This window comes from Canis lupus, chromosome 30 (genome assembly GCF_003254725.2).
Source record: "Canis lupus dingo isolate Sandy chromosome 30, ASM325472v2, whole genome shotgun sequence".
Classification (NCBI taxonomy): domain Eukaryota; kingdom Metazoa; phylum Chordata; class Mammalia; order Carnivora; family Canidae; genus Canis; species Canis lupus.
In genome coordinates, this window is record NC_064272.1 from 5,427,227 (window position 1) to 5,446,939 (window position 19,713).

General features: G+C 36.8%; 1 long non-coding RNA gene across 6 annotated transcripts in view; it reads right to left on the reverse strand.

The window, feature by feature from the left end:
- LOC125754063 (uncharacterized) overlaps positions 1-19,375 on the reverse strand; it is a 68,755-nt gene extending 49,380 nt beyond the window's left edge. The window contains exons 1-3 of one of the 6 annotated variants that reach the window (XR_007407344.1): positions 19,033-19,375; positions 12,576-12,653; positions 6,200-6,304 (exon numbers count right to left, since the gene is read on the reverse strand). This is a non-coding gene — a long non-coding RNA (uncharacterized LOC125754063). Of the gene's footprint in view, positions 1-6,199; positions 6,305-12,575; positions 12,654-13,600; positions 13,679-19,032 lie in introns of those variants that run through there. The other 5 variants (XR_007407349.1, XR_007407346.1, XR_007407345.1 and 2 more) reach the window with 5 other exon arrangements.
- Between the last annotated feature and the right edge of the window lie 338 nt (positions 19,376-19,713).

The following is a 19,713-nucleotide window of genomic DNA, read 5'->3' on the forward strand; positions in this document are numbered from 1 at the left end:
TTGCTTTTCCGTTACAGAGATAGATGTGTCTGGGCTGCTTTAGCATTTATGCCTTTGTTTCTAGGCAGGTAGGGGGTAAGGCACCAGTGAAAGGAGGTAAAGAGTAGGATGGAACATTTTCATTGTAAAAACTCATTGAATAGTATTTAACTAAGATATGTGTATGGAATGTACATAGGCATGACATTTGAAAATAGCAGGAATATGTTTTAAAAGAGCGTATTTTATTTTATAAGACAGCAAATACATGAATCAGACTAGGAATGGTACCTTTGGGCTATTGACTTTTTAAAAATACTTCCATTTTAATTTAATTTCAATAATGCTTGGTAAATAGACTTTGGGGCTGAGATCAGATTTCCCTAAAGATGTTTTTCTGCATTCTTATTTGGGTAATCCTCATGAGATCAGTTATATTCATCGATGGCAAAATGCCTGCAAATGGTTTGTGAGACTTGGGAGGTGTTCTCAGGTAAATGAAATCAGCAATATGTGTCATTTTTCCATTTTTAGTAAGCCATAAGCTGAACATTTTCATATCCTGCTGGTTTCTACACGGTAGTCAATTTGTTGGCACAAACCATTAGCTGAAAGATTGTAGAAAAGAAGTATTTTAGCCTATTTTCAGAAAATTCATTATAGAGGTACACTATAGTATTTATGATGGTTCAGTGCCAGAAGCAGGTGTAAACAGGGCATGAATAGTGCAATTCAAACTGTAAATGATTTAGTAATGCATACTGCAAGCTATGTACAAGACTTTCTGGCAGTTTGAAGAGGGGCTCTAGTTGATCTTCATTTCAATATTACATGAAATTGGGGCACTTCAGTCTGAAGAGCACATGACTCTTGATCTCAGAGTCATGAGTTCAAGCCCTATGTTAGGTGTAGAGATTAATTAAATAAATATTCTTTTAAAATATATTATATGAAATGAGTTAACTGAATAGCAAATTTGAATTTACTAGGCCAACAAGGCTTTCTCACCCAGGGCACCTAGGACTGATATTGATGCCACTGAGAATCAGGTGTGGACTCCCCTAACCTCTGAGAATGATAGAAACTAAACAAATATCCTCAGCTGAGGAAATTGTAAAGTCACTTGTAAAGGGTGACTTGGCATGCGCCCTCAGCCCGCAGGTCACCATTTGGCTTGTGCTGGTTGCTATCCTTAACAGATAAAACGCCTTTAAAAGCATACTATCAAAAAAAAAAAAAAAAAAAAGCATACTATCTGCCATTCTACCAGAATTTATCAGTGTCCATTCTGGATTATCTATTCCAGAAAAAGGAGTAAAAAAGAACAGAAACTTAGGTGGAACAGTGTATCAGCTACATTAAGAACCAACAAATACTGAGTCCAGTGCCAACTTAACAGAAATATCGTCTGTCTTATCAGAACTGTCTTATGACTATCTGGGAGAGAGCAAGGGACACTCTAGGCCTGTGGCTCTTAATGCCAGGCATCAGAAACCTGTGGTGTTTCAAAAATTATGGATGCCAGTTTCCTACCCTAAATCTACAAAATGAGATTTTCAGGAGTGGAAAACCAAGCATTAGAGTTTTTCTTAACATTCCATAGAGCTGATTCTGATTCACAGCCACGGTTGGTAACTGCTCCACCATAAAAGTAGATGCCACATTTACCTTTAATTCAAAGGCATTGTGGTAGAGGGAAAGGGCACCAGCTCTGAAGCCAGACAAGCCAAGATTCACACTCTGGTATGCCTCTGACCAGCCATGGGCTCTTGGGCAAGTTATTTTCATTCCTTAAGTCTCAATTTCCACCTCTGTAAAATGAGGATAATCTCACTGACCCCATAGAGCTCTTGTGAAGTTACTAGTACATATTCAGAACACAGTAGGCACTCAATAATTGTGGCTTGTCAGGTGAAGTTGAGCTAATAATTCCCCATTGTACAAGGAGGAAGAGGAAAGGAGAAGAGGGGGATCAAGTTTGCCAAACCTTCCTTAGGGAAAACAAACAGGCTTTTACTTCCCAAATAATTCACTTGTATTCTGAAAACAAAGCAGCTTTTCAAAATAGTCCCAACTCTTTTTTCTTCTAAAAATACGACAGTTTAGAAAACAAACAAATACACGAACTAGCTAAAGTAGAACCTATTTTCCTTGTCACTTAGAATGGGCAGGGAATAGAGAGGAAGAAGAAACCATCTTAATACTTCCTTCAAGACTTTTATCTCTCTTTGAGGAAAATTTAAAAGAATAAGACAAAGCCAAATAAGGCATCAGAGGCAAAGACTGTATATATATTTTCTTTTCTTGTGGGAAATGAAAGAAGAAAATATCATGTAAAGTGGAGTTACATGCCACAGTCATAGGAGCATGACTGGGCAATAATATGTACATACATATATATACATATGTATGCACACACATGCACACATACATGTACACGTGCATGCACTCACGTGCATACGCACATATGGACCCACGTGCATGCAAACACACAGGTACATATACTAACACATATACACATACACACATACATACAAACAAGCAAATATGGTACAGTAATAGAGAAAAATGTACTCTTTACCCAACCGTGCAAGTACTACATTATTTGGGACCAATCTCTTGGCCTCACTGATGTTTTTATAAAGGCAAGGCAACCGCTACAGGGACTCCAGACCCGCAGACAGAAATCTGCTACTTTAATCTAATATGCCTGGTGTCAGTTTTCTTTTGTGCAAACACATCTACAACAAATGGGTTGGGAAGCTCACCATCTATATCATGTGCAATAAATTATACTTTCCTGAAATGTTGCCTCGCTAAAATATGCTAAGAAAGCTGTGAACAATATTTACAAATAGTTCAGATGTCACAACAAAACACCCACCACTCATGCATTCCTACATTTCGCTGTAATAAGTGTGGTAATAGAGGATATCGCTCTTAAACATTAGAAAAATATTCTTTACAGAGACATAATTGGGAGAAATTCTTTAAATTTATAGAAAAATACTTCCCCCCCCTCCTCAAGAATCTGCTCTTTCAACTGTCAAGGCAGCAACCTCAGTTTTGCTTGCTTCCAGCAGCAACTTGCACTGCAGGCTGTTAGTACTTATTTTTATTTTGGTACATTGTTAATTTCCTGACAAGGCAGAAAACTTTGTTTTCTTTTGTGCAAAGACTACTGGAGTTGTTTGCTTGTTTTTTTAATTGATGCAAACTAAAAAATGCTATGTCATCTCAGGGAAGGAGATAATAGTTGCCTTGAGTAGAAGCCAAATGATCTGACTGTCTTTTAATCTTGGACGCGAGTGGCCAGATAAGGTCACTGGGAAAAAGCTACGTGGGAGTTAAGTGTGTCTGCGTTCAAACCCATAAGAAGAGGGGCCTATATCATAACTCACTTTGCCTGCCTCTAGAATCCATGTTATTTCAAAACAAGACAAGCATGAGAAGGATCTTTCAAAGTAAAGTGCAGGATACAAGTGAGATGCTATTTTGAAAAAAGTAGAAACAATTTACAATGTGAAAGATGTCAAAAGTAAGATATTTGAATATCAGGGCATTTTTACAGTGAAAGAGACCTTTCTACGATATGAGAGAGAGAGAGATCAGGAAAAAGTGCTACCCCAGAGGAATGCAAAAAGTTTTCCAATTTAACTATTCTTGATCTTGTTCACAAAACAACACTGAATTTCAACATTGTGGTGCCTAGGAAAATCTATAGTCCAGCTATTAATACTATGTTTCTATACACTGGAGAATCAGCCACATGTTATTTATATTAACGTTTTCATAAAGAGTGATGATGAACATGTAAAAGAGAATCACTCTCTTAATCAAGGAAATCAAATATTTTTAAAGTAAAGCATTAGCTCATTTGCAGCTGCTTTGCCAGTTAACTACAAAAACCTCTCTTTTCTACTCTTTGGTCTGTTTTCTAAACTCTACCACTGGGTATTTTGCTGCTTAATTAAACTAACCCTGTTTTCAGATCCTAAAGGCAGCACTTGAGAAATAAAACCCTCAGTTCTCAGTTCCCCCTACTGCAAGTACCATCCTCTCGAGTCTGCTTTCTGGCATGGTAAGTACAGAACACAGAAATCAGGTGAAAAATAAATGTGTTTACCTACCATCAAAATACCTTTCATATCCAATGCACATTTTTGTTCCGTTAATGCCAACACAAATATGCAGGCACTGTGGTAAGGAGTGTTTTAAAATATAGCTAGACAGACCGATTAAAACACACTGCTTTCTCGCTGCCAAATTCCTGCCTATGGGGAGTAATTAAATGTGCCGTCCATGCATTCAAATAGTGAGTAAAAAGTGAATCTTGTATCTCTGCCATTGAGACAAGTGTAATTCCAACGGAAAGATTTATCAACAACTCTCAGGCAGTTTGGGGGTTTAGTGTCTTTGTCAGGCAGTGGAAGCACTCCTGCAGCATCTGGACTCAGTTACAAAGTCACACAGGGATGGGAACACCAGGAGAAGGGTGCTCCTTTTGGCCGATGAACAAGCAAGCCCAAACATCAAGGAGGCATCTTTGAGCAAATAAACCACTTTGTGCTACACTGAACACACAGAACATTACCCAAGAATATAACCAAACAGCAGAAGGGCTACTTTATTGTGGCTTCTCTGCAGTTAGAGAAGTCAAACGTAATTGCGGAAGCCTGTAATTGAAATTTTTTTAAAGTGAATTTATTCCATCAATGCCATATGAAATCACCAGAGGTTTCCCACATGACAAAAGACCCCAGTATTTAAGGAGATTTGAAAATAAGAATAGAATTACGAATCAGTCAGAAAACAAAATGATTCTAGAAGATTCAGTGCTGACATTTTTACTTTTAGATGTAAAAAAAAAAAAATTTTCTGCCCCATCGATTATTTCATGTGTGTAGGTTTGTGATTGCCGGGGAGATAAATGGTTGATGGCTGGTATTACACTGCCCCAGTTATGACACTTCCACCCCGACTGCCTGGCTTCAGTGATCTTTTGGGTATGACATTTCGGCTTTGGCCTGGGTCCCCATCAGCCTCTGAGGCAGAGTCCAGGCAATGATCTTTCTGGGACCTGACTAAATGCCTAGTTAACTACAAGGTTACTCACACTGGAGCAGGTCACAAAGAAACATTCAAGCCCCCAGATGTCTTTCTTCTTGTCTCAAACAAAGCAGATGTCTTAGATTTTTGCAAGGCTGTGTGTAATCTATTTTGGCTTTGCAATTAAGAAACTATATATTTACCATGTCTTTGGACATTCTGTCCTCGTTGTTTCAAGGGGAAATCTTTCTTTCAAGTGCACATAAATCAAATAACATTTGAAACTTTGCAAGTAACGGATGCTTCTTCATATAGATTTAGGATAAAACGCAGGGAGGAAAACTGCTTTTCTAATTTTCTGATCAGTTTACTCAGATCACAGGTATCGCAAGATTATCAAACATTGTGTTTTTAATAAAAGGCGAATTGGTTAATACTACTGGAATCATTACTGAGCATTTCTATTTTGATATCTACTTCCAAGACTTACAAACAGATGAATTCACACTAGGCTGAGAACTGGCAGACAGATTAATATGCCAGAGCTTTGTTCTTAATGAATTTTGATGTTTCTGTTTCAATATATAAAAACATTTTTACATGATCTTAAAAGAAATATTTTTATTTCCTGGGACTAAAGAAAAATGAACAATAAATAGGAGAGCACCTTAATTGCCATTAAGGATACCAACCTCTATAGGTATTATGTATATATACATACATATATGAAAAATACATATGCAGGTATCATATTCTAAAAGGTGTTATATCGAGTCAAGTAATTTGATGCATGTCTTCATATAATCTCTCCAAAACCCACTTGGAAGTTTTTCTAAATATGTTTTTTCATTTCATTCTTTATTGATTCCAAACATTACAGCTAGCTGTTAAGTAACCACTGTCCTTAAAGCATTATAAATATTCATTTTTAGACAATAAAGTTTTTAAGAATCCTCTCAAAAAATTTCAAGCTATTGCAAATGGATAAATCACTGCACACCTAAGTCTGTATTTGCATAGTTAAATTATGTATTGTAACAGTGGAGTCTTTTACTTCTATTATATCAAGACACACACTGGTATGTTTCCATGAATCTTTCCTTTAGGGGCTGCAGCATTATCATAATAAAGTCAAATATCCCATATGCTACTATAGGTACTTCATTTTCACCTGGGAGGGACTTGGATAAAAAGCAAACTGTACCAGCCCTGGAGTCTGAATTCCTTTCTCTTGGCAGCTCGTGTCACCACGTTGTAGTAATTGAATACTCTTGTTCTGTGGATTAATTTTAACAGACTTTCTCTTATTTGCATAAAGGCAAAATTAAAAGCATTTTTTAAATAAACTTAATATATAGCATGCTACCATTGAGGGTTTTGTTTTTTTGGGTTTTTTTTTTTTAGCTTTATTTCTCTTTTTTCTCTAAAAGTGCCCTAAAGTGCTTTCAGGCTTTTTCTAGACCATACATTCTGGGATAAAGTTTTTATAAAGAGAAGTTATGCCACCCTGATGTGTCAGCTGCAGTGGCTACAGTCATTTTTCTTTAACTTTAAAACACTGCTGAAATATAAGCTTATTAAAAGTTAAGAGTTTAGCCAGTTTTTGTGATTTCATGTATATTTACGAGATTTATTTTGGGGGTAGGGTCATCTTCAATCTGATGCAATCAATCACTATAAGCATCAACTGAGGTTTCTGGTTGTCTTCACAAATGTCTGATATCACAAAGATTGCTGAAATTAAATTTCCACCTAAGAAAAGCCTATTTTCACAAAATATCAGATTTCTAAAACATAAAACAATAGAGAGAACATAGCTGCCCCACTCTTACATAATACACTTTAATTGTTATTAAATTATTGGTGGGGAAGTGTGTTTTTCTATTTTTGTGTATATTACTTTGTTTTTGTTTGGTTTTGGTTTTGGTTTTACTCTAAGTAAATGCATGGGGAAGAATTTTTTATTTTACATGACTAGAGACTTGATTTTTATTTCTGGTGTTCTAAGAAATCAAAGGCGATTTAGAGTACAATAAAGAATAAAAATGTGATCAATTGAATAAAGTATTTCTGTGAAGTCTGAACAAAGTGGAAATCTGAATTGCAGCCCCAAGTATTTAAATAAGCTATTACAAAAGGAGTGCTAGAAACCATTATATTGTGTGATTTCTTGTGAATAATGGAAATGCTATCAGGTATTTTTGTTTAAATGGAATAAATGTTTGAGGGAGATGGTGTTCAGCCATTGTAACCTTCCACACCACTAGTATTAGTACTGTTATAACTTCATCTTTTGAAAGAGACATACACTAAAAAGAAATTCACAAAGTTATAAAAAGAAGCGCAATTTAAACCTATCCTTCATCTCCATCATTTGCAAGTGGATCATTTTTCCTATAAGGACACTGATAAAGACTTTCAAGCATCCTTACCCTGAGAATTCTCCTGTCAGAGCTAAACAACATTTCAGTACTGTTTCAGGATAATATGTCTCCTCCAGTTCAGAACGCCATGCATTGACAGTGCTCTCAGAAGTTCTCAAAGAAATTAAAAATAGGTTTACTATAAATAGATCGCCAACGCCCTTATATTAATTGAATTTGCCAGCATGCAAAGATCCTTTGGTCTGGTTAGCTAAAGGTTAATATAGTTTGGCCATTATCCATTTAAAATAATTTAAATAAAATCTGTATTGCATAGAATTAAAATCATATTTGGTAGCAATAGTCATTAATATGGATCATGCCTAATTATACTGGATTGCTCCCACTTCCCTATTTGTAAATAATATTTTCCACTAGGGAAGCTGAAGGAGGCATTTCGGTTATTTTTCTATTTGATTTTGTTTTGCTGTGGAAGTAGAAAGAGCACTGAACATAGAGTTAGGGGCTGATACAAGTCCTAACATCACCTCTGTGTGTGTCCAGATAAATCCCTGCATATCTGTGGATCTTGGTCACTCTTTATATAAAAAAATGACTAGATGATCTAGAAGACTCTCTGCTCCCCTATAATGATGTGTCCCATCTGAGTAAATGTTAAGTTGGTAGGAAAGTGTTTTGGGTAAACAACATGGAGTGTAAGCAGAAAGAATATCATTTATAAGGTGGATCTTCAGAAACCATGTTTTCCCAAAGCCAGTGTGCCTCAGTCAGAACCCAGTAACATTTTGCTATTACATAAAGGAACAAATATGCTAAATTTTCATCTAAGAAACTAGGAATATACCAAGATTATTTACGGTCATTTAGATATTTAACCAAAGCATTGTCATTTTTAATTGATTACATTTAAATAACATTTAATAAGAAATTCTGCATAGCTGCTCAGATCGCTTGCAAAGCTAAAACTATACCCAGAAAATAAAGCACAGATAAAGAGTCTGTGGTTGTTGTTGTTTTAGTACACAAAGGAACATACAGTTTCTTTTGACTACTGACAGGCCTCCCTTCTCAAGATCATAGTTCAGATACAAAGAACTTTTCCACAAGTGCTTTTTATTTGACTGTGTGATAGTAAAATACTAGCTACTGTTTACAGAGAATTTATGTGATCATTCCTGGAATATGAATTATAAGAGGGAAGTAGTAAACCAGTTATATGAGAGAAGTATTAAATTCCTCTTTGTACTTGCTAAGGGAATACCTGATTGCTGGTAACTTATTCTTCCATTCACTATACCTGAGAAATCAGGGTGTGGAAATCTAAATGGCCTCACTCCTTCCAGGGCAAAGGGATCATTGTTGCCAAAATGCAAAGCTACCTAGTCGACCTCACACCCCAGCCTCTTTTCTTCTTTTTTTTTTTAATTCTCCAGCTGTTGCCATGCATGATAAACCTCCACAGCAACTCTGTGTTTTCTTGAAAATAACAATGCTATTAGAACACAATAATTACATAAACAAATCAATATAGACAAAATGACACAGTTTTGAGTCATGTCTAGGTAGAAGAAAAATAATCTCATCCTCAAAATATACCAAACTATTTGAAGTTGGGACGAATTTTTTTTATAATTTCCTTTGAAACTCTTTTTCCTTTTATGTGAAATCCTATCTCTTTTGATGAAATTTATTAAATATCAACACATATTTACGCAGAGAGGTGAAATGTGAAACTGGTTAAATCTTCATCATGGTTAGTCCTTACATCTGTGCACATTTACATTTTTTAGATAAATATTGGTTTAAATTGTTCTAATACCATGCTCAAATTTTCCCAATTATCATTTGCTGAAAATCTGAATATATAAATTAACTACAAAATGCATCAATTTCTTTCCCACTTCTCTAATTATACAATGGTGCCTATTTAACATGCGCTGTCGACTTGATCCAAACTTTCCAGTGGATTTTTTAGATGACTCTGTCAGCTACACAACCAGGCTAGTTCAAAAAGAACAAGAAGCACTTGCATTTAAATGAAATCTATATTTGGTAATTCTTAAAACATCATTTTTCCATGGCTTTGTAGGGCATATTGCTTACTCAGATAATGTGCATGCTTTTTCTGTGAGGTACTTTTTTGAAATGCAATCTTGGGTCACTTTATGTTAAACTTACTTACTCCACGCATAGGATGAGTAATGCCAGATAAAGTACTGTCATTAAAAGCATTTTTATTAAGGGGTTTGGGAGAGAAACCCTTTAAGCAGTGTTATCAAGCTCTTTGTTGAACCAGGTGGGACATCCATATGAATAGAATCTCTTCAGACCTAGATCTCAGCCACTGCACACCTGGCCTATGTTTGGAAAAGAAAGTCTCTCTTGTTTGGCTACACGGTCGGCTACAAAGAGCCAAGACAACCTTAATTTATCCATTACGAATAGAGGCCCATATTTAAGAGTCATCAGCAATAAAGGAAAATACACTGGATCATTTCAAGTGCATGCTAATCATTTAATGTAATAAATGGAGCAACTCTAATTATCTCCCGAGGAAATGATTTCACACTAAAACAATGGGAATGAAGAGGTTACTTCAGGAGCATAATACACAGCTGAAAATTACTCATGTGAATCTGGAGATTTCTCTTGCATTTAAGAGAACTTTTCCCCCCATGTACTCCTAACTCACTGCCTCCTTAATTTTATGGGCTATAGTAAAGGGGGTTAAGGATATTTAGTAACAAGACCTGCAGTGTTCTTGTTTTATAACCCCACGCAAAGCAAAGCTCCTACCAGGCTCAAGATCAGTGTCCATCACAACTGCTTTGAAAGCTGTTCCCTAATAAGAGGGTGCCTGACTCGAACGCAGCAAAACAAATAAATTAGTCTACGGGCCACTATAACCTTCCATTCCTCTACTCCCCCAAAATGATCAATTTGCCACCTACACGAGCCACTGCAAACAGATTTCCAGTGAGATGCTTAAAGCTGTTTTTTTATGCTTCAATATATTGTGACCATTTTTTTTAAATATAAGGGTTTTTTTTTTAAGTTTTTCTGCTTAACTGTGTATTTCACTCTTTTTTAACATTACAAAATTAAGGCTAAAAATATGACAGAGGATTTGTGGAATAATAAAAGGCTTAAAGATTTGGTTGGTTTTCTTGCAAACAACGGGTTTCATCATAAGTTTTGAATGATTTGCTAAATTCCATATTTCTGTTGCCTTCTTGTTCTGTTTCTTTTGATGAGACACACAAAATGAGCACTATCCTTTTAGGTACTTAACATATTCACATTAAATATATTAAGTACAGTGGGTCGGCATACGACCCCCTTAATACTAGGTAACAGAATGATTTTGACTTCTTTTAAAGCCTTCCCTTAAGTAGACACAAATCTAAAAAACCACAACAACAAAAGTAGATAATATGGGCTTGATTTTTGAATAATCTTTCCCCCAGTTCCACACTGCCTTGCTATGGGGAATCAAAAGCACATTAGAGGAATTTTCCTCTTCAGGAATAACAAAGATTAGGAAGCTGTATCTGTTTAAGTTCTGCATCTAACCTAAGACATTCTAAGTACATATTTATCATTGTGAATTTAGTAAGTGTAAATAAATTCACAACTCTGTTTCTGTTTTGGGCATATTCAAAGATATGTTGAATAAAGAATCAAACTGTTGTTAGATTAGAACTGGTAAACAAATTAGAGAATGTAAAATATCTACACAAAGTAGAAAACAACCATGCAAGACTGATTAATTCTCTAATCAGTGTGAAAAGCGCCAAGTGGAAATCCTAATTTTGAGGGAGCAGATTTGCATTTATTTAAAACTGACATCTATATTTCATAAAAGGGAATGGTTTGGCTTGCTTTTTGCCTTGGGATCACTGTTCTCTGTGTACATGAAAACAACTGATATCAGGTATGAAGTTAATTGGAATCAACTGCGCCCATTTTTACAGGCACACACCGGAATGTGTACCACTCAGGCTCGGCTTACCATAATATTCTCTACGGAATAGTTGACCACAGGATTCTCATTCACAAACAGCCAGGTTAAACAGTTAAATGCTAGCAAATCCTGCATAGCCCTGTGGGAAATTTCACTTTAATCCCGAACTTATAAGAGGACAATCAAAGCCCAAAGCCTGGTAACAAATCTGATCCTCTGTTGCAATCTGCGTCCTCATGGGAAGGAGAGAGGTGCTCTCCGTACAAGCCAGAGATGGATAAATACCTAAATGATGAGATAGATGGGGAATGCAGAAGAGGCGTCTGGCCTCAGCCATTCGCTTCCAATTCCATATTACACTGTGAGAGGCAATTCTTGTGCAGCTCAGGAGCAGCCAGTCCTGATTACTAGAAGTTGAAGTGTGGCTTAAGGAATGATTAATGACAGTGTCGGGAGAAAAACAAAGCACAATGAGAGTTATCTCTAATCCACCTGCTTGCAGATGCTATAGTAAGGGAATGAAAATGGCCCTGGTGAGCCCCGATGATAAAAAAAAATCAAACTAGAAAGGTGCAAAGCTGTAGATATGTATTAATCTGATATATAAAAACTAGGTCTTAGCTTGAATAAAGCATTAGGCATGAGTGGAACCCCATAGGTGATAGATACTGGGCCATAGTGGACTTCACATTGTCTGTATTTTTTAAATCAAACAGAACTGTTCCCTTCAGTATTGCCTTTGACATTAATAGGTTGGTATTTGAAAAGTCACAGTTCACTAGATGAGCAGGCTTGTGAGTGCAAGCTCATTAAACAAACCCCCTTTTCTTGTTGTTCTTAAAAGATATGGTGACACCATACCACCACCTTGTGGCTTTGCTGTGCATGTACATGTCAACCTAGAGAGCGGTCTAAAATTCAATCACATTTTCAAAACATATAAATCCAGATGGAATGTAATTATAAGATCGATGGTGTATTTTATAAGCAAGCGCATTTATGAGCTGTTTGCACCTAAGACAACACATTGCCAATAATATCACTGAAGTTTCATAATGTATTTTTGAATGCAATATGAGGTCTCAGCCTGGTCATTCCAATTACATCTGTTCTAATTTCAGGCCACCAGTGCAATGAAGACCAGAAGTCATCAAATATCCATCCATCTGAATAGAACAAACAAAAAGGCTTTTACCCACCTGTTCCCCTCCAGTAGTCACAGATTTCCAAAATTTAACATAGCTAAGCCACAGCACTTTGAGCTTTTCATAATTTTTCTGTGTGGAAAAGATTATGGAAAAGTGAATGTATTACATACTTTCTTCTAAAATGAAGGCTGTCTTGCTCATGCCCCCAAATATGTACCAAGAGAACTCTAAGGACCTTTACAAACTGAATTTTCATGTTCAGACATTTTGTTGATTCACCATGCATTAGCCTTCTGATATGAACTTAATTCCATGGATGCTATAGCATTCAGTAATTCCATTTGGGCCCCAGTCACTCCTGTTAGAAGATAATGATGGATGATTCCCTCACCAGCATGACCTCTGGAGACCAACTGATTCCCGGGTTTGGGAAAGCCAGTTCTGCCTTTGTCCAACATGCTAAATGCCTATTGCATTCTCTCTCCTTTAATCTAACTAGCAACAAGTTAAATGTTAATTCATATTTCATGCAAGTTTTTTAATATTGAAAGTCTAATGAAGATTTAGTGTTCCGTTTTTTAACAAGGCTGACATTACTGTTGAAAGAAAGCAAATACATTATTTTAATTAATATCAATTCATAAGTGCTCCTGATTTATATATTAAACAAAGAGAGAAAGTGTCTTGTCATACACTACAATTGATTCTGTATTCACCCATCATTTACCCAGAGCCCATTTCCCCCCTTCTTCCATGGGAAATGCATGATGGAAGCTGCCATGTAGAATTGTGTGTCTCTCACGCACAGTTAATGCTGTGCTGTGATCACCTCACCCCTTATTTCCTTATGACGAGCTTCAAGTCAGCTCTAGCCAACTGTGCTTGCCTCCACCTGACATCTTTTACTATCAAATAACCAGCCTCTATTGTTTTAAGCTTAATGCCTTTGTGTATGGCATAGCCTTCAATAGTCACAGAGAGCCTGACAATATGTGTGTTCTAAAGGCATAATGTTAGGCCAAAGGAGGTAATTAATAATAGCAGCTTAATGCAGCTGGGAACAAGAATTGCCTTACAAACCAAAACATCTTCAGCCATTTAGCTAAGTACAGACTTAGCAAGATGACAAGGACCTGAACAGAGAAACAAATGCCTTGCCTTTTCTGTTATGACACTGTAGACAGCAAAATTCTAGAATTTTGGAAGATGCTCTGAGCCCATCTGACCAACATTAAATTGATTATTAGATATTAAGTGAGTTCTGTGGGATTTTCTCCTTCCCTTCACTTCTCTCGGTTTCAGCAAACTGTCTCTTCTGAAGTCAAAACTGTGTTTCCTCCTGTGAAATCTCTACCCCAAAGTCGGCAATGCTCTCATCCTCCCACCTTACCTCTCCTCAATCCCATCTCTACACATACCCTGTCAATTACTTATGTCACTTTCCACTCTCTCTCCCAGAGAAAGAGAGACTCTAGGGCATTTTATATTCTGTGCTTTGAATAAAAACAAATATTTTTCTCTGAGATATCCTGCTATATCCCTGCCCCAGAAGGACCCCAAAGATAAAGGCAGAGCCCAGAAGATATCCTGTGGGTGGGCTGCTAGGAGGGGGAGGAGCCCCAGTACTTATGTAGAAATGTTTTTAAGACAAACAGAGGATTTCATTTCTTCGTAATTGTTGGGCTGTGGTACAAGCCAGTAATTATTTTGTCCCCTTGTACCACAAAAAAGAAAGAAAAGTCTACCCTTAATGCTTCATTTGTGAATCACTGAGACCAGTAATGCTGGCTGCTGCTTCCAGGAAGAAAATATTCCAAAAGCCCCAAGTCAGGTATTAATTCTACCCCATTTTTAAGAGAAAAATAAATCATTTGCCAAGAGCAAGACAATTGGGACCATGAGAGAGGACCTGACCCGAAATACCAGTCAAATTCCTCTCCAGTCAAACCCAGCCCCTTGGTTCAATCAATTTAAATCTAAAGGTATGTTTGTCTTTCAGGACTATACTGAGGCCCCAACCCCGGCTGTGGACAGGGCTTCCTCCCCCCAACTTCCTGAGAGGTAGAAATGGCTTGAGTGTTCTATGCACACTTTTATTGCTCTGCTGGGTCAGCTTGGACTTGGAAAGAAGCTTCAGAAATCAACGTGTGAGGAAAAGCTCCACCCCAATAGGAATGCAAGTTACATTTATGCTCTATAAAATCAGGCGTCTTCCAATTTATTTACCCGGGCATGATTATTTATCTGGCATTATATTGCAGCAGTAACCCAGGGAGTTGCTTTGTAGTTACTCTGTTACCACTCTTGTTTTGCAGTAACTCTGTAAATAACTTGTGTCACTATTCTATGTCCCATTTCCAGATGGAAGATAAGACGTTATTTCTGCTTCAGTGCAAAATCTTAACAGCTGATGTAAGGAGGTGTTCAGATTCCTATCTAAATTACATGCCAGACATTCTGCATTAGCATTGTTAGGCGGGTTATTTATCTACAACCTGAATATATTTTCCAGGATATCAAATGATGACTTATAAATGATCTCCTATGATATGATATGCAAGCCTAGAGCAATATAAGGAAAAATTTTAAACCACCTCTACTCAAGATCTTAGCCTAGAAAAACGGATGCAACATTATTCTATTTACCTTAATTAGCACAAATCCTAGCCATATTTGTTTATAACACTGTGTTAGTGACTACATGAAACAGTTATGAAGCTGTCTACAAGGCCACTGGGTATGTAAGGAAAACTACACAGTCATTACTACCCAGTAGAGGGCAAACACATTGTATTTTATTGCTAATTTGGACCAAATCCCTGTAATTTGGTGTTTAAAGATTGTGCATGGGTTACGAGCATAAAGTTGCTGAATAAATGTACCATGGTATGCTTTTAGCATCTGTGGATGTTTTAATTGAATAATTGTCTCCTTTCTGGATAGCTTAATGAAATGCATTGTGTATTTGGGAATTCACACAAAGGTATACTATTTGGAAAGGAAATCACAAAAGAATTTGCTTGTGCTGTCTAGAACTCCCATACATGGCTAGAATCTGGAGGGGGGTGGAATATTAAAACCAAAAAACTATATTCAGCTGGACAAACATTTTTTTCCCATATGATCTGCAGTCTCCCTTTGTTAGGGAGGAAGCTTTTCACCCCACCCTGACGTTTTCTTTCTTCCTAAGTAGAAGGTAGTTTGGGCCAGTGTGTTGTGTTATTCCATTAGTTTATGTTTTAAGACTAAGAAGAGATATTTCTGTGTTATAAATTATTTATAAACACAAGAACAAAGGCAGGCTGTCAGAGCTGCTGCTACTTTGAGAAAATAAAAAGGAAATGATGAATTTATGGAGAATCCAATTTGATAAAGAGGGAGGAGATGCAACTGCTAATTATTAACATCCATCTGCAGAAAGAGACCTGAGAGTAGAGAATTAGATGGATACATTTACATCTGTCTGTCACCAAAAGAAATCTTACTAATGGTATTCCACACTGTCACCAAACTCTCCTCATCCAGCTTAGAGAGCCTCAGAGACATGTGAAGATATTTTAATCAATGGCATAGCACGGAAGAGATGCAAAGAACTTCAAAAATGGCCATTCAAAACAACTTCACTTCCTTCTGCACTACTTCCCCGCTCAAAAACATAAAATAATAAAAGCACTATATGGCCTTTATCTTTGTACCTAGTTGATATGGGGGAGAGCAAGTTTTAGAAACTTTTCTATTTCAGTAGCGACAAGCCACACCCCCAGTGATATCAAGCACAGTGTGGAGGCAGAAGCACAATGAAGAATGTCCAGCAAAAAAAAAAAAAAAAAAAAAAGTTTATGATGTGAGAAAGAATATATATATATATATATATATATATATATATATATATATATATATATATATATAATTTCCCCAGCGCTAAGCCTACCTCTTGTCTTCTGGACATTGCTTTTATCAGCAGGAGGGAACTGAAAATGGGATGCTTTTGAAAATTCACAATCCTGAGCTGCTGCCTTCCTTTCTTGAAAGGAGCAGAGGGGAAGGATAAATATATTAAGAATTTGTCAGAGAAAAAGAAATGTTCTGTGCCTGTGTTCAGCTTGCTGATGAGGAGGAGAAACCAGCCCTTCTTTCTCGAACATTAACTTAAGTCTACAGACCCTTGAAGGAGTCACAATTTCAACTTTACCCTTGTCATCTTATTTTCAGTAGCAAAGTCATCTATACTTGGGAGATTTCAAATCACCTTTGAAAAATTTAGGGCACTATTTTTATCTGTCACCCTTCTACACACAAGCCTTGGGCTGGTTCCCATATCTGCTATTCATAGATTTGGCCGTTTTCAGTCTAGATTTTTGATGTGTTGTCCATCATGTGATTTTTCCCAGTTGGTCTGAATTAGCCAGACAGGGTATGGGAAGAGGTTTTTTTCCCAATTCTCTTATTTTGTTACATATTTTTAAAACAGGCAGGAGGAAAGGGTGGTGTGGCTCTTTTCAAAATTTTGGAGATGCTGCTTTATTTATAGTTTTTGCACCATGGGCCTTCTGTAAAGTAAGACTTTCTGACAAGATCACACAGCTATTATATGCCAAACCAGATTTGTTTTTTCTTTAAACATTATTGTGTTTTTTATTGAAATTTTCTCAGTTAATAAAGCTGCTTTACAAATTTTTATGAACTTATTTAGAGAATTTGGAAACAAGAATTTAAGAAAATGGGGATGGCTTTCCATTTCTAAGATTTCTGTGAATGTTGCACTTAGTACTGAGTGGTGGAAATTATGACTGCCCCCACAGAAAGCAAGATTAATATCAGGGGCAAAGACACCAAAAAAAGCTGACCGCAACTTCTGTTCTTTCTGCATGGACAGTACTCAAAAATGTCACAGGTGGAGAGACTGATATATATTTTATAAATATTCACAAAGTTGATTTTAATCAAATTTTCAAACATTGTAAAATCATCTATAAAAGAGAGATGATTCAAAAGTATTTTTCCTTTGTGTTCAGTTATCATTAAAGTCACTGGTTTTTACCAGGGAAGTTAAATGCTAGAAATAAGCTTCCAAATCTCTATGGAGTTCCATACAATGGGAAGCTGGCCATGAATTTAATGGGGTCACATGTGGTAAATTGGAATAGATGGGCCTGTTTTTAATAGCAAGTTTGTTAGAAAGGTACAGAGAGGTCAGCCAATAAATCAATCTAAAGTAAACTTTTGAGAACTGTTCATTTCTCTCCCCCCCCCCCACAAATACTTTTCATTTGTTATCTGGAATGTGTATGAGGATGTACAGAAATTCCAGAAGAAGCTTTTCCAACATGGTTTACCAGATGTCAGAGTTAAACCAGGGAGCTTAGGAGCTTAGGGACCAGAGGCTCAGAAAATACTGTGGAGTGGAGGGGCCTGTGTGAGGACATAGAGAAGTGGCTCAACATGGGAGACCTGTTAGTGTCTGGAATATGACCCCCTGCCTTCCAAAGGAACATGGTCCCTGTTCTCCAAACCTGTGACCTTGGACAAAGGAGGAGAAAATAACTGAGATATGATATGGGGGAGCTGGGCCAGAAATAAAAGGAACAAAAGTAGATGAACAGAGAACAGTAAGGAGGGAGGAAACATTGCTTTGTGGAGTCAGCCAAGAAACATGAAAATTGAGTACAGTATCCCTTTTCTAGAAAGCAAAATGTCCAGACACATCTCTCCGGGGCTTATTTTCACTTACGTGTGAAATGCACATACTGAAGTTCTGATCAAACTGGGAGATAAACAAGAGAACCTACTGGAAAAGAAGGGGTATTGACCTAAGAAGCAGAAAACCGGCCTCTACCACTAAGTAGCTAGTGACTTGAGCAAACCACTTCACGTTTCTGGGCCTCTATTTCTTCAGCATTTGTGCAAAGAATTTGAATAACAGGCTTCTCACAAGAAATCTTATTACTAGAGGCTGTATTCAGTGATGAAGGAGGAAGACAGAGAAAAATCAGTTGTGTTAGTTCTTAATATATGTTCTTAAGATTTACACTAAGAATAATCTTATTCTATCTGACATATGCATACATACAAACACTTGAAAAATAACCTATACAGATTTCTTTTTGGCCTGAATTATACCATATGTTACTATATACATTCTGTAGAAAGGTGAATTTTTCCATTTTTTCCATTTTCTCCTAATAAACGATTCTAAATTTTACAAAATAAAATCACAAAGATTGACAATAAGCAAATTCTCTACCAAATTATCTTCCTTCCTCTAATTTTGAGAGACCAAATCACTTTTTTTGGCAACTCAACTGTAGGTCTTCAAAAGGCACTGAATTCTTAGGATAGTAGAGAGTGTAACAAATGCCTTTCAAGCTACTGCTAGTCATGAAGATGGGAATGGTAGAAAGGGAAATGCACATCCTGGCGAAAACTACCTTCATATTTAGGGGCCTCAGTATTAGGATAGTGAGTTTGTTAAGCCTTTTATTAAAAAAAAACATTATTCAAGGATTACCGTTATTTCGTCTTTGTATTTGCTTCTCTCTTATGCCACATATTTAGCTTAGCTACTCCAATGTCCCCAGGACCCATTTCTTTGGTCACACTGATTCCTGCATCCACAGTATTCTTCAGCGACACTACTCTTCCCTATCCAGATTCTATTCACCCCTCAGGCTTAGTAAACATATTTCTAGTTTCTTCTATCACAGCACTAGTTTCTACCTATTGCCTCACAGTAAATATTAATTGCTCTCTCTTTGCTTTCTAGTTTAAACAATAAATTCTACAGTCATTGTGACAGTTATCAACATATTGCCTCTCAGCCTGAACTACATCCTTCTTTGCTTTGTGATATTACAGCTGGACCCTATAAACATTCTCTTTTGCCAGATGTCACAATGGTAAGTCTTGTCAGTAAAGGGCACTGGAGGGACAAGACCAAATGACCTCTCTTACCGATTCTGTTTTTTTCTTCTTTCTCCTTACATAGTGTGGCCAATAAGTGTGGCTTTCTGGTCAATACTGTACAGAGACCCAGAAGTAGATATTCTCCAGCAAATTCCATCTATACTTAAGCAAATAACTTCTCTGAACTTCACTGGCACCCAACACACTGTTTCTTGGTCATCGCCACCTCAGCAAACTTCTCTTCAATTCAGAGGGCAAAAGCAGAGTTCACAAACTCAATTTATGC